Genomic DNA, 12077 nt, shown 5'->3' with positions numbered 1-12077 from the left:
ATGTACCGATCTGCTGCTCTATGTAGTTGAACAGCAGACTGCTATAGCTGCCTTCAGTGTACACTGAGGACGTGTCCCTCCCTGCTCAGGGTGGTTTACATGACATTACAAAGAAGCCACCCCTGAACAGGCTGGTTTTGTACCAGTCACCGCCCAGAGCTGGGCAAAATGAACAGGAACTTTTTTCTAGAGAGTCTGTCTTTCCCATCTGTTCCATCAGTTAATGTTTCTTTAGCAATACACTCCCTCTCTTTCTTCCTTCTACACTCCAGGTCATTCTAAAAGGAATACACTTTCAGGCTCTGGACTGTGTAGGTATATTTTAATTTCAGGAGAAAAAGAAGCTACAAATATTATTTCCTTTTTGCCTACCTGTAGGGGTACATACAGAAGCTGTTTCAAAATGCTCCATGATACACAGATGGATACAAGCCAGAAACTGGCACCTTTGATAGTGTTTCTAGCAAAAGAAATTTAGGAATTCCTGATAAAGAATAACATAGATATCAATCCTATTGAAAAGGACGTGAAGGCAGCTAATCATATCCTACTGTAAAATTTCAAATGTATTTGTATTACATTAATGACTGGAGCTCTCTGTCACCCCGTGACAGATAACATGTGGAAAGACCGATGCTGTTTAATTTTCTCTACATTTTTTCACCACTGGCAAAAGTAATATTAAATTCTTAACAATATCAGATCTGGCAAATGCAACATGAAAAACATGCTATATAATTAAACTAATAATTGTGTGTTTTGCATGGAAAATAAAGATCTTCCTAACCCAGCAAGAGTAATGTTATCACAGCCATCTTCAATGGTGGTTTCCTACTGTTGGCTGCTTGTCAGCGGACAAGGAAAAACAACTTTGTAGGGCAAAAGAAAACATACCAAGGACAGCCTTTTTGTCAACCATTTTCCTAAATACTGATAGTCCAGTCCTGCAAATGATCAATGTTCTTCCCTTGATGTAAATGGGAATGCACTCTTAACGTAAAGTGTTTTCCAGATCACGCAGCCAGTCCCGGATCTCTGCCTTATTATGTGGTAGAGAAAGGAAGACGGCTAGAGGCATCGTATGAGAAGGAAACAGGAAAAGGATCATTTGTGTTCCTTTTCTTACACTGTTTATCCAAACATCCATTACTGACCACTGCTTGTGTTTGGGAAATTTTTAATCTAGTGGAAACCAACATGACAATATCTGTGTTGTGACTTTCTCCTTTAGTCCGCTGAAAAGCCTTTGAATTTCCCATGAGTTTCAAGGTTAAGCTGCAACGAGTCTGGATTTAAGAATCTCAAAATGAAGGACCATATTCTAGGCAGCAGGCCCCAGGAAAATGCAAAGGACTTTCCAGGAAAACAAACAAAAAACAACACACCAAAAACATGCATGCAGGAGCTGTTGAAACAATGCATTTTTCCAGGAAGAAGTCCCTTTCACCAGGGACAATGACTCAGCTTTGTTGCTGGGGTAGAAGGAGCAATGAAAACACTGCTCTGTGCCCAGCTGACAAACATAGATCAAAAATAATGCAATTATTGTTCACACTTCACAGGTTAGCTTGACTGGATGCAGGACTGATATGCAACGTTCACAGATCTCTTTAAAATTCCTTTGTAATTCAATCAGGTATTTCTTGAAGAGAGCAAAGTGGTAATAATTACAAAATACCTTGTTGACTTTCGTCTTTAAAAATTGCTAACATTCAGTTATTTTGTTCAATTGAAAGAGAATTTTAAAGCTGTGCCAATATGCATCTTAGAATTACTTACATCTCCCCCCCCCCCCCCCCCCCCCCCCCCTTAGAGCCTGGAGTGGCAAAAGGGATACTTCGGCATTTTTCAGTTTCTGACCATGAAAATCTGTAGCTAGTTCACAAGCCCAGAACATTGTTTTTCCTGTCTAACAAAAAGTGATTTGACTTCATTAGCAAAATGGAAGTATTTCTTGCTATGGTCCAAGATACTGGTTTGGTTTGTAAATCCAGACACAGCCTACAGTGAGGTCTTTTCCCCCATTTTACCTGGAATAAGCCCATACTAGCCATGAGAATAAGTATGTATACTGATTCTTATGTATCTTGTGCCAGATTCAAGTTTTGTCTTGTCATAGGTGCCATTCCATTTTTGTTTTTGAGCGTTTACTTCATGATGTTAGAGAAATTCTCCAACACTTCCACAGTCACAGTCTTAGATTGACATGTTTAGTCTACAGAAGAAAAAAAATGCACGTATCATCTCAGGATAAAAAAAATCTGCCTACAGAAAAATTGCATTAACATTTCTGCAAAGACTCACTCTCCATAGATAATTGGAAAACTTAAAGACTGGTTAAACAATAGATTTAATCAAAGGTGATTTTTAAAATATTTGCTTCCTGTAAGTGTTCTCAAACGTATTTCCTCCAGGGGGTGCCAAATTAACACCATGGGAAAGTAAAAATGTAGAAGTGATACACACAAAGGACATAACTGTCCACACCACACATTTCACTGTAGCTTGTGAGTGATACGCCCCCTCCAGCTGGGGCCAAAGACACCGCTGTTTAGGGTGAAATGTCTCAGCTGTTCACTCGTGAGCTTCTCTCGAGGAAGTCAGCAACAGTGCTGACTGGTCCTGCAATTAATGTCATGCACATTCCCTGCCAAGTTCAGATAGGATGCATCCCTTGGAAAAGAGCTTTGAGAGTGGCTGAGTGGAGAAATACATCCATCTCAGCCTTTGAAAGAAAGAGACCTTAGGGAGGGGAGAAGTTACAGATGTAGTGACAGTTGCATGTGGCTTCAACCAGGTTATGAACAAGGGCAGAAACCTAAACACAGTAACTAAAATGACAAGAAAATCAGAAGAAAAGACATTCAGGAGTGTCATCAGGTTTTCTACAGGTCTGCAGGGAAAGTCAGCCCCAAGTAGGATGTCCGTAAATGTAATTAAAGCAGAGAAGTTTCACTGGCTCAGAGAACAGAGACCTATTGGACCTAATGGAACATCTCACCTTTTTCCTTGCTTTCTCTTAATGCCGTTTGCTGGAGAAGCATTATTGTTTTTATTTTGCATTATCTTCGGAGGCACAGGGTTACATGCCTCTTTTACACTGAGTTGACTCCTGAGGAAGGGAAGAGTGTATCTTCTACTGCCTGTACAGAAAAAGGTTCCATAACATCTTGTCTGGCTTATTGTTGGCACGGAGTTAAATCCATCAGCACTGGAGGATGGGAATAGGCCAGCATTTTTTTGTTGTTTTGATTTATTAAAAACTCCTGCTGTGGATATTAAGAGGAAATTGGCCATAATTCAAGAGCAGTGGTTCTGACGGACAGTGAGATGGAAGGTTTCATATTAAAGCCTTAGGAGGCCAAAAAGAAAATTGAAAATCTGGAAGTATCAGCTGATGGGCAGTATACTTTCATTATAAAGAACACCAAGCTCTATAAAATTCTTGGCAGGAGGGATACGAGTAGAATCAAAACAATGACCTTGAGATCAGTCTCAGGCTAGGGAACGGTAGGTTTACAACAGATGCCAAGTAAAGGAGAGTAAGAAGAAATGCGAGTCAGATGTCTTCTTCAACTTGGACCTTGTTCTGGACCCTCCTGTTCAGAAAAAATGTCCACATTTATAGTTTCTTCCACTGTAACAGACCAGATACATAGCCTTGTCTCCATACATACATCTAGAGCTCTTAGCTACATTCTCTTCACTTTTGCATCACCGCTGCTGCATTATTATTTCCTGTGTTTTTAATCATTGGATGTCTCACTTGATTGTTTTTCCTAACCAGAGCCCTGCTTACCTCCCTACTTTGATTGAGCATTCTCTGTTGCAGCAAGGAAAAAGCTGTTTGATTCATTTCCAAGACTGACTGTGACCTGTGTCCATCTAGCCTATCATCTTCAATTCACTTTTATGAGTTCAATTCTGGTTGGCAACATTGCCAGTCTACAGTTCTTCTTGGTTACATTTTCAGACTACTACCATATGTGCTGTGGAACAGCTACAGGAAGTCATCATCCTTCAAAACTTTTTTTTTTTCCCCTGTGGTACCTGCAGAAGCACATATCACCAGATGGCCCAGATGGTGTTCCAAGACCATGGACTAATACATTGGCTTTATCTTATCTTATTGTTGTCTTGTACTGTTCCATCTGCCTTTCCCTGATACCCACTTTTGTCAGGAGACAAACAATCCTGACAACAATCTCCTGTTGTCAGGAGATCACCTCGGATGATCTTTAGGCCCTCTTCATGTTTCACACAAGCACTGAAACTCATACAGTAGAAACGTGGTCAACGCTTAGAGCATTCAGGGACTATAGTAATGGAAATGATTACAGCAGTCTTTCCATAATTCTAAGTGGGTGGATGTTGTTCCCCTCCAGGTCACTGACAGCAAAGTGATGAGCAGGAGAAGATGCAGTACCCCTCTTCTGTATAAATACAGGGGCTACAAAGGCTGAGCAGCTCAGCCTACTGCAGTGAGGATGGTGTTTCCTACTAATAGCTGTCTCTCAGCCATTAGAGAGGTGTTGATGGCCTCTAAAATTGTGCCAGTTCTCCTGGGGCAGAAGAATATGGTGCATAAAGCAGCGCAGAGACAAAGTTTATTTATGCATGGGCTTTATCCCACATTTCCTCCTAAGCCTGAGCTCCATCTAAAGTAATCATATTGTAGATTATTTGATTTGGACTAGGCTTAGAAAAAACAAAGAACATGTATTACTTGATAACTAAAGCTCTGGACCAACTTGTTACAATTTATGGGTCAGCTGGAATACCCACAGCTCCGCATCCAAAGCCATTGAGGCAGTAGGACAACATCGATTTTGGTGCACCATCACCATGTATTTTTTTGTTTATGCAAACACTAGTCACTTAAACACCCCGTATTCAAGTTTGAAACTGTAAAGCACTGAAAGTCGCAATATCCCCCAAACATTAGCCTTGATGTTACTCATCTTATGGCACTCATCTATTGCACCAGTGTATACTTGGAGGAGCAATAGTTCAAGAGCTCACCTAAATCATTGGTTTCCAGCTCATGACCTGCAGAGCCTGGCAAGCCCATGGAAAACTAAAGAATCTGCATGAAGTGATGGAGAAAAAGCAAGTTCATGTATGCCAAACATCACTTTACATATGTGAAATTCCTAAAGGAGACTGCATTACTGCTGGAAAAATTTTTAGGGGTCTACAAATCAAAAAAGGCTGAAAAACCACAGACCTAAATCTTCTCCTGTAATAGCAAATGGCCTAGAACCATAGCAATATGAGAACTCGGTGCTAAGAAATAGCATGACAGCTACGCAGAACAAAATATCTGCAGCTTCTTACAGAGGAAAATGGAAGCAAGTAGGACTGACATGTCTATATAGCTTTTGTAAATATTTGTTATCTTGTAATCAAGTAATCTTGACTACAAATTACTGCATGCAATGAGTCTGGAGATGGATGTGTTCCTTGTAGAGACTGATCCTTTCAAACCCTGGACTTCCACTAAGTTTAAAAAAAAAAAAAAATCAGACAAGGACGATCCCTATTAAGTCGTCACAGAGTTGTTTTAGTAGTTTCTCTGGAAATAAGCTTGTTTCTGTGCTAATTTTTCTTCTGGCAGAACCAATTCATTCTTGGCCTTTACAAGCCAGTCTTTCACATTTGATTGAAAATTGAATTTGGGCCTCTGGGGATATCTGATGTCAGCCTTCCTAATGTAGTGTCAACATGAAGACGCAAAGAGATAAAAAGTCGGTTTCACTTAGAGTTTCCTTTTTCCAGGGTCTAATCTGGATTTTCACTCTCTTTCACTTTTGCACTTTGGATCACTGCATCTTGTCTTAAGTCACATTAAGCAGGAGGGCAAGAGTATACTAAGCCAACCTCCTTGGTTTATAGGCAGGGTCACTAGCACAGCTGGAACACATACTTATACTTCATGATATCACCTCATAAAACGATCACATAGCAGACAAATTTTAAGCGCATATTTGAAAAGCAGAAACTCTGGGGTCAGGGTGATGGAGACTAGAGGAAGGGTAAACGTAGGCTACAAGGAGAAATAATGAGACTCACTTTGCTGGAGGAAACGGTCAGACATTTGCATTTCAATAGAAGAGGTCAAACTATTTCATCCAATACAGGATGTAGATCTCTGCAGACCAAGCTAATACAATCCATAACATCTGTATTCTCTACTGTCCTTTTTAAAATGTGACATCCAAACTCTAGGTTCCTCCCTACAAAGACTTACATGATCCTTCCATGCTCCCTTTCTGGCCCATCATGCTCATGTGGAACATGTGAACTAACCAACTAAAGATGGGATGCAAAGGAAAAAGAGTAAGAATGCAGACTCTCTCAAAGGTATTAGGAAAAACTGCATGTAAACAGAGGACTTGGGACTTTCATAACACACAGAGAAGAGGACTGAATTAACAGTCCTTGGACAGTAAAAAAAAAAAAGTTCTGGACTTTTCCGACATATATGACTGCAATGATCAAGATTATGTCATTCTTTAGGGCAATAGTATACATTATTTTATAGACTGCAAGTCTACCAAAACAAGCACTAACAAAGTATCTTCTACTTTTGTGTGACAGACTAAGTTTATATATATATTTTTTCTTTTTTTCCAGAGGATGACTAGGAAGCAAAGTGTTTGCTGCTGCTGCTTATTAAGTGACAATCTCTGCATATAGAGCTAACTTAGGCACGACATAGCTTGTCTAGCAAATAGCATGACAGTGAGTAAATAGTGGTACAGCAAGTAGCATAAATTCATAATGTAGTGCCACATGTGACTTTCATATAATGAAGATTTCCCATCCATGCAGACTCATATACTCTTTTCCTGGAAGTGGTAAAATGCTATAACTGGGAAATACATATATATATACACACACACGCATGCACATTTACCAGCCTACAGTGCTTTCATGGTCCAACTACCTATAGACTCTCGCTCCCCACCACCACTGCAGATTGGAAAGTAGAGCTGCTTTGTGCAATGGCTTACTCTTATCTTGTTTAGCCTGTTAGATCTCACAAAGACAGTAGAGAAGATATTTTGTTCCAGGTCTCATACATGGTAATTGAGACAGGATGTTGTGTCACAGGTAGAAAATAACCTTTCTGCCACATTACCTAGCTTCTTAGAAAGGTAACGAAAATCCTCATTTCCAGTTGAGCTGTACAGCTACTCAGTTTTGCAGAAGACTAAATTTTCCTAGGTCTTGTTTTCTCTTTCTCTTACATCTATGTCTAATTTAACACCTTCTGTTCCCCTGCTTTCCCAGCAGTCACTGCCCAACAGCACACCCTCCCATCACTTCAACATCCTACACCAGCTGAGTACATGTTAAATAGTTGATGGGATTCAGCTGGCTCTGTCTGCATTGTAGCAAGATCAGGCAGTCATTTGAATAGTTTCTGGGTGTCAGTCTGGATATCCAGATCAATCCCTTGCCAGAAAGAAAAAAAAGCATCACATTTTTCATAGTGCTTTTCTCTAGTAACATTTCCTTCCTTCCATTAAGCGAATGTCCAGGGGAAATAAATGAATTGCTTTGTATATCTAGAGGATCTTGAAAATCCTTGATCCAGGCTAAGTGTGTAGGAATGAGAAAAATAACGGCAGAGGAAGAGAGGAAAGAGCTTTAAACACAAACACTCAGATTGCAGAAAAATAGTAAAAGAGCTAGAAAATGGAGGCATGGCAAAAGAAAACAAGGAGAGTCCAAAATTATGCAACTGTTAAAGGGGAAAAAAAAAAAAGAAAACTACAGAAGAACCTCATGTGGTAAAAGGAGAGTTGATGTTCAGCAAATGCTCAGAAATTTTAATACTGATGTGTAAAATTAAACCATGACAGCAGAACAGGCTTATCTGCAAGTGTCACGTTACTTCCCCTGGGATCATTACCTTCCCACTGGTGCTTCTGTCATATTCTCTCCCCCCCCAATCTCACTTGACCTGAATTCTCATGATTTGACTCCATAATCCTCTGGTTTCCACTGTATGCACACAAAAGATTATTGTACAAAAGCAAATTCCCAGGGCCTTGGGCTTTGCTTTCCATTTAGTTAAAGAATTATCCTACAGTAGTTTAGGTGCTGGGAAACTTGTCCTGTAGATTATTGCCTACAGGGCAAATGCTGAGGAGGCTGCTAACGAGAGAACAGATGTTCACTGGCTTACGAGCCTTGCTGAATGTAAATGTCTTCAGCACAGTGCTTGTCAATAAGCCTCTGCCTAAGAATCACAAACCTTATGGACAAAATTCATCCCCAGTGTAAATGCATGGGCTTAGGCAGAATTACACTGAGGAGGAAGCTGGTCCTTGATCTGCACCAGAGAGCAGGAGTTTAAAACCTTGTACAGAAACTGAGACTGGATGTCATGAAAAACTAACACTTTTAAAAGAAAACTTGCCGCTTTCTTAGAGAAAAATGCAGCTATTAGATCTGACACAGCAGGCCTGAAATAAATAGGTTTCACAGAGATATTGGTATTGGGGGAAAAAAAAGATCCTGTAGTAATTGTTTTGTGCTAAAATTTCCCTGTCTCAGTAAAGAGGTGTTCTGTTTACAGGGCCTGGGTGTCACCCAGGGGATGTTGTCTTGCAGCAGCAATTTAAGGGGCTGTAGGTGAAATGCTGCAGTCCTCTGAACCTGTGTAACTTCCAGCTCCCAAAGCATTATGTGTTTTCTTCCTGTCACCTGATGAGCCTGACTTTCGGTTGAGCTGAGGAGATGATTGCCATCAGCTGGTGTTTCTGAATGTCTTTCCCTTTATGGGATCTCTCAAGAGATCACGATGCATGAAGAGGACATTTGCCTTCAGGCCTTACCCCCTTCCACCCACCCCTCCTGTGGCAGCGGGCAGCTGACCTTGCCCTGCACCTCACCTTTGTGGTGACAAAGCTCGCTGTTGTACCTACTGGGCTGGAAAGCCATGAGCTCTCTGGTCACAGATTGCCACTTCCCTGTGCAATTTTAATAACTGCACTGTGCCACCAAGTTGCTTGATATAGTTTTCAGGATCCACTAATGAATATTCCAGCCCAGCTTGCCAGCTCTCTGCATCTTTGCCAAGTGGTGCTGCAAGTTCCCACTTACGGCACGAGAAGGGAAGGCAAGCAAACAGGATCTCTCTTCTCTCAATGAGCCCATGAAACCACGAAGTGGCTGGTTTTCCTGGGAGCCCTTTGTTACGAGGGTATGACCACAGTCTGAAAAATAAACAAACTCCACCGCATGCAACATTTAATTGAAAGACCGCCTGGCAAGTTGGAACCTGGGAGGCCTGGGTCACCTGCTGACCTGCTTTATGGTGTGGAGCGGATCACTGTGCTTGCTCACACCTCTCTCCCATCCCAATCAGGCTACCAGCTCTGCACAGGCGAGATTGAGTTTTATTAAGTGTGTAAACCCTATTGAACAGGGAAGCCCTCATCTCACCTGAGGCTTCTAGGCATTTTTGTAGCACACAATAGCAACAGTTAACAGTTCAATCTCTAATGGCAGGAATTCCCATGAAAAATATTTAGTACATGCCTGCCTTTGTGTATATGCAAGTGCTTGGCATGAAAAGATGCCGCAGAAAATACTGTAATTACAATCTATTCTTTTGGAGGTAGACCGTAACGTGATCAGCTCTGGGTGGAAGGGAACAACTGCTCCAGACCTCACAGGAGCAGCGTGCGGCCGGGCCCGTGGGCAGGACCCAGCCTGCTCAGCCTCGCACCTTCCCTCGCCCTCTCCCTGCAGGCAAACCGCAGCTGGTGGAGCTGAGGTGCTCCAGGTGGGTCCTGGCCAGAACCGCAAGGCGAACACCCCAATTCTCACCGAAACCGTCACAGTTCAGTGCCTGACCAGAGCCCTCCGTACCCAGCCCTGCTCAACACCCAGGGCAGGGCCAGGCTGCGGCACCCAGGCTGTAGGTCAGGGAGGCAGGAGGTTTATCAGCACGTAAACTTCCACAGAAGTAACTAAATATCAGATAATTTAATCACTACTGAACCTGACTTTAGCTGCATCTTTTTTTAGCACGAGGTCGTCAGGAGCTACAGCGTTTTGAGCTTAATCAAAGCTTTTCTTGCATGGTTTTTAAGCCTTTTAGCGTCTGCGGGGCAGAGCAGTCCCGACGACATGGTTGCCCTCGGGTCGCTGGGTTCCAGCAGAGCAGCACAAGATTTACTGCCCCGTCCTGAGGCTCCGGGGAGACATGCCCGCGGAGCTTGCTGGCTGTGCTGGTGCTCCTCTGGCACTAGATGGCAATGTGGGTCTTCAGCAGCCCTGGGAAAGCGGCTCTGGGGGAGCCTGGGGGTGGGCACCCCGGGCACCCCTTGGGCATCACTCTGCATCCCTCCCCGTGCCCCCCTGCCACACCTCAGGCGGCCTCCTGGAGAAAACGTGGAAAGAAATTCTCCCTGGCGGCTGTCATTGCCCTGTGCCTCCAACAGCTGCCTCTCTTCCCAGACTGGATGCCAGCCATCTCTGGAAATAAGAGCTGGAGCTGGCAGCGGGGCTGGCTGTGCTGCCCATGCCAGGTATTCCAGCAGCCGGGGAGCAGCACGCCGCCAGCCAGCCTGACGGCACCCACGGGAGACTGCAGGGCATCAAACCTCACCTGCAGGCAGCAAATTGTGCCTGTGCTGTGTTTGTGCCCAAGCTGTTCTCAGGCCACGCACACCCGTGATTCTGCTGGTAGGAAATGCTGTCTAACATGCTCTAGGTGACCCTTCTTGAGCCAGGGGGTTGGACTAGATGATCTCTGGAGGTCTCTTCCAACCTCAGCCTTTCTGTGATTCTGTGAAAGCACCAGCCTCGTCACCACCATGAACTGCCAGCTTTGGCTGTCTTCAGCAGCCTTTCCGCCCAGCAGAGAATAACATTCCCTCTTCTGAGTATAGAATAGCATTTCTGAGAGTGTCTACCCAGACATTTCATTAATTACCTTTAATCCAGTAGCTTTTTCTTAAGAAGAAAGACTTTCTCGAGAAAGTCACACAGGAAGACCTTTTTCTGCTTTTGCCTTTGCATGCTTTGTCTGTCAGTCCTGGGCAGGTTTTTAAGAGGAACTTTCACAAAGAATGGTAAAGGACAGCCTTTTGGAACACCTGACCTTTGCAACACAGACGATTTGCTGCTAGGTTTCTAGGTATTTGTTTAGTTTTCAAGTGTGCTATATGATGGAACATGCATTACTTCAGTTTCAGTGTTAATGGGCTTATCTCTGATCTTACACCTTACCCAAGTGGTGGTATGTGTTAAATGAGTTGTTTCCTCCACGCTTGTCATAATTCTGTTGCACTTCTCAGAGTTGCCTCCACTTTGTGTTATCTCTCTGCTGATCGCACCGCTAGAATTAGCATTTCACAGGCAAGAGATTACAGCAGCTCCACAGGAGCGAGCGAGCCAGCAGTGGGCTGTCAGCGCACACATGCAAACTCCCCAGCCTGATTTTTGCTGCCTGTTGCGCTGGGGACTTAGTATTAACTCTGTTGTCATTCCTGGTCTGCTTTAACATGACTGCTTTCAAGATTTCTCTCTCCAGTAGAACATCTGTGTTTTGGATTAGTTTTCCCTAGACAGATTTACTTTACAGTTTTTCCACACTAAATCTCAGCATTTTGTTGCTTTCTAGTCTATCTAGGTCCTTTTTTGGTATTATTCCTGTGGGTGCATTCAAAATCTCCCTATTTAGCATAGTCAGCAGAATTCTCTGGTATCCCAATTTACTCTTTGTGTTAGACTATGACTGAATTATGCGTTCTTGGATGTCCTTCTGTAACATAGCACATTCATTTTTTTGCAGTCCTTTGTTTACAGTTCATGATTTTTTTCATCTGCATGATTGCACCAATATCCAAAAGGACTTAAATTAATGTTTCCACGAGACACATATGAAAAAGCTATAAAAACCAAAACAACTCCCCCAATTGTTCTACTTATCAGCCATAGCTAGTTTAACTTCTGAATGTTGTGAGACTTCCCTCTTCAAATCTGTATCATTTTACCATGTATAAGCTTATGGTAACTTCCAGACCTCTGCTCTTTTCTTTTCTTAATGGACA

Source organism: Anser brachyrhynchus, assembly GCF_964034855.1.
Source record: "Anser brachyrhynchus genome assembly, chromosome: 17".
Classification (NCBI taxonomy): Eukaryota; Metazoa; Chordata; class Aves; order Anseriformes; family Anatidae; genus Anser; species Anser brachyrhynchus.
Note: the sequence above shows the minus strand (reverse complement) of the source record.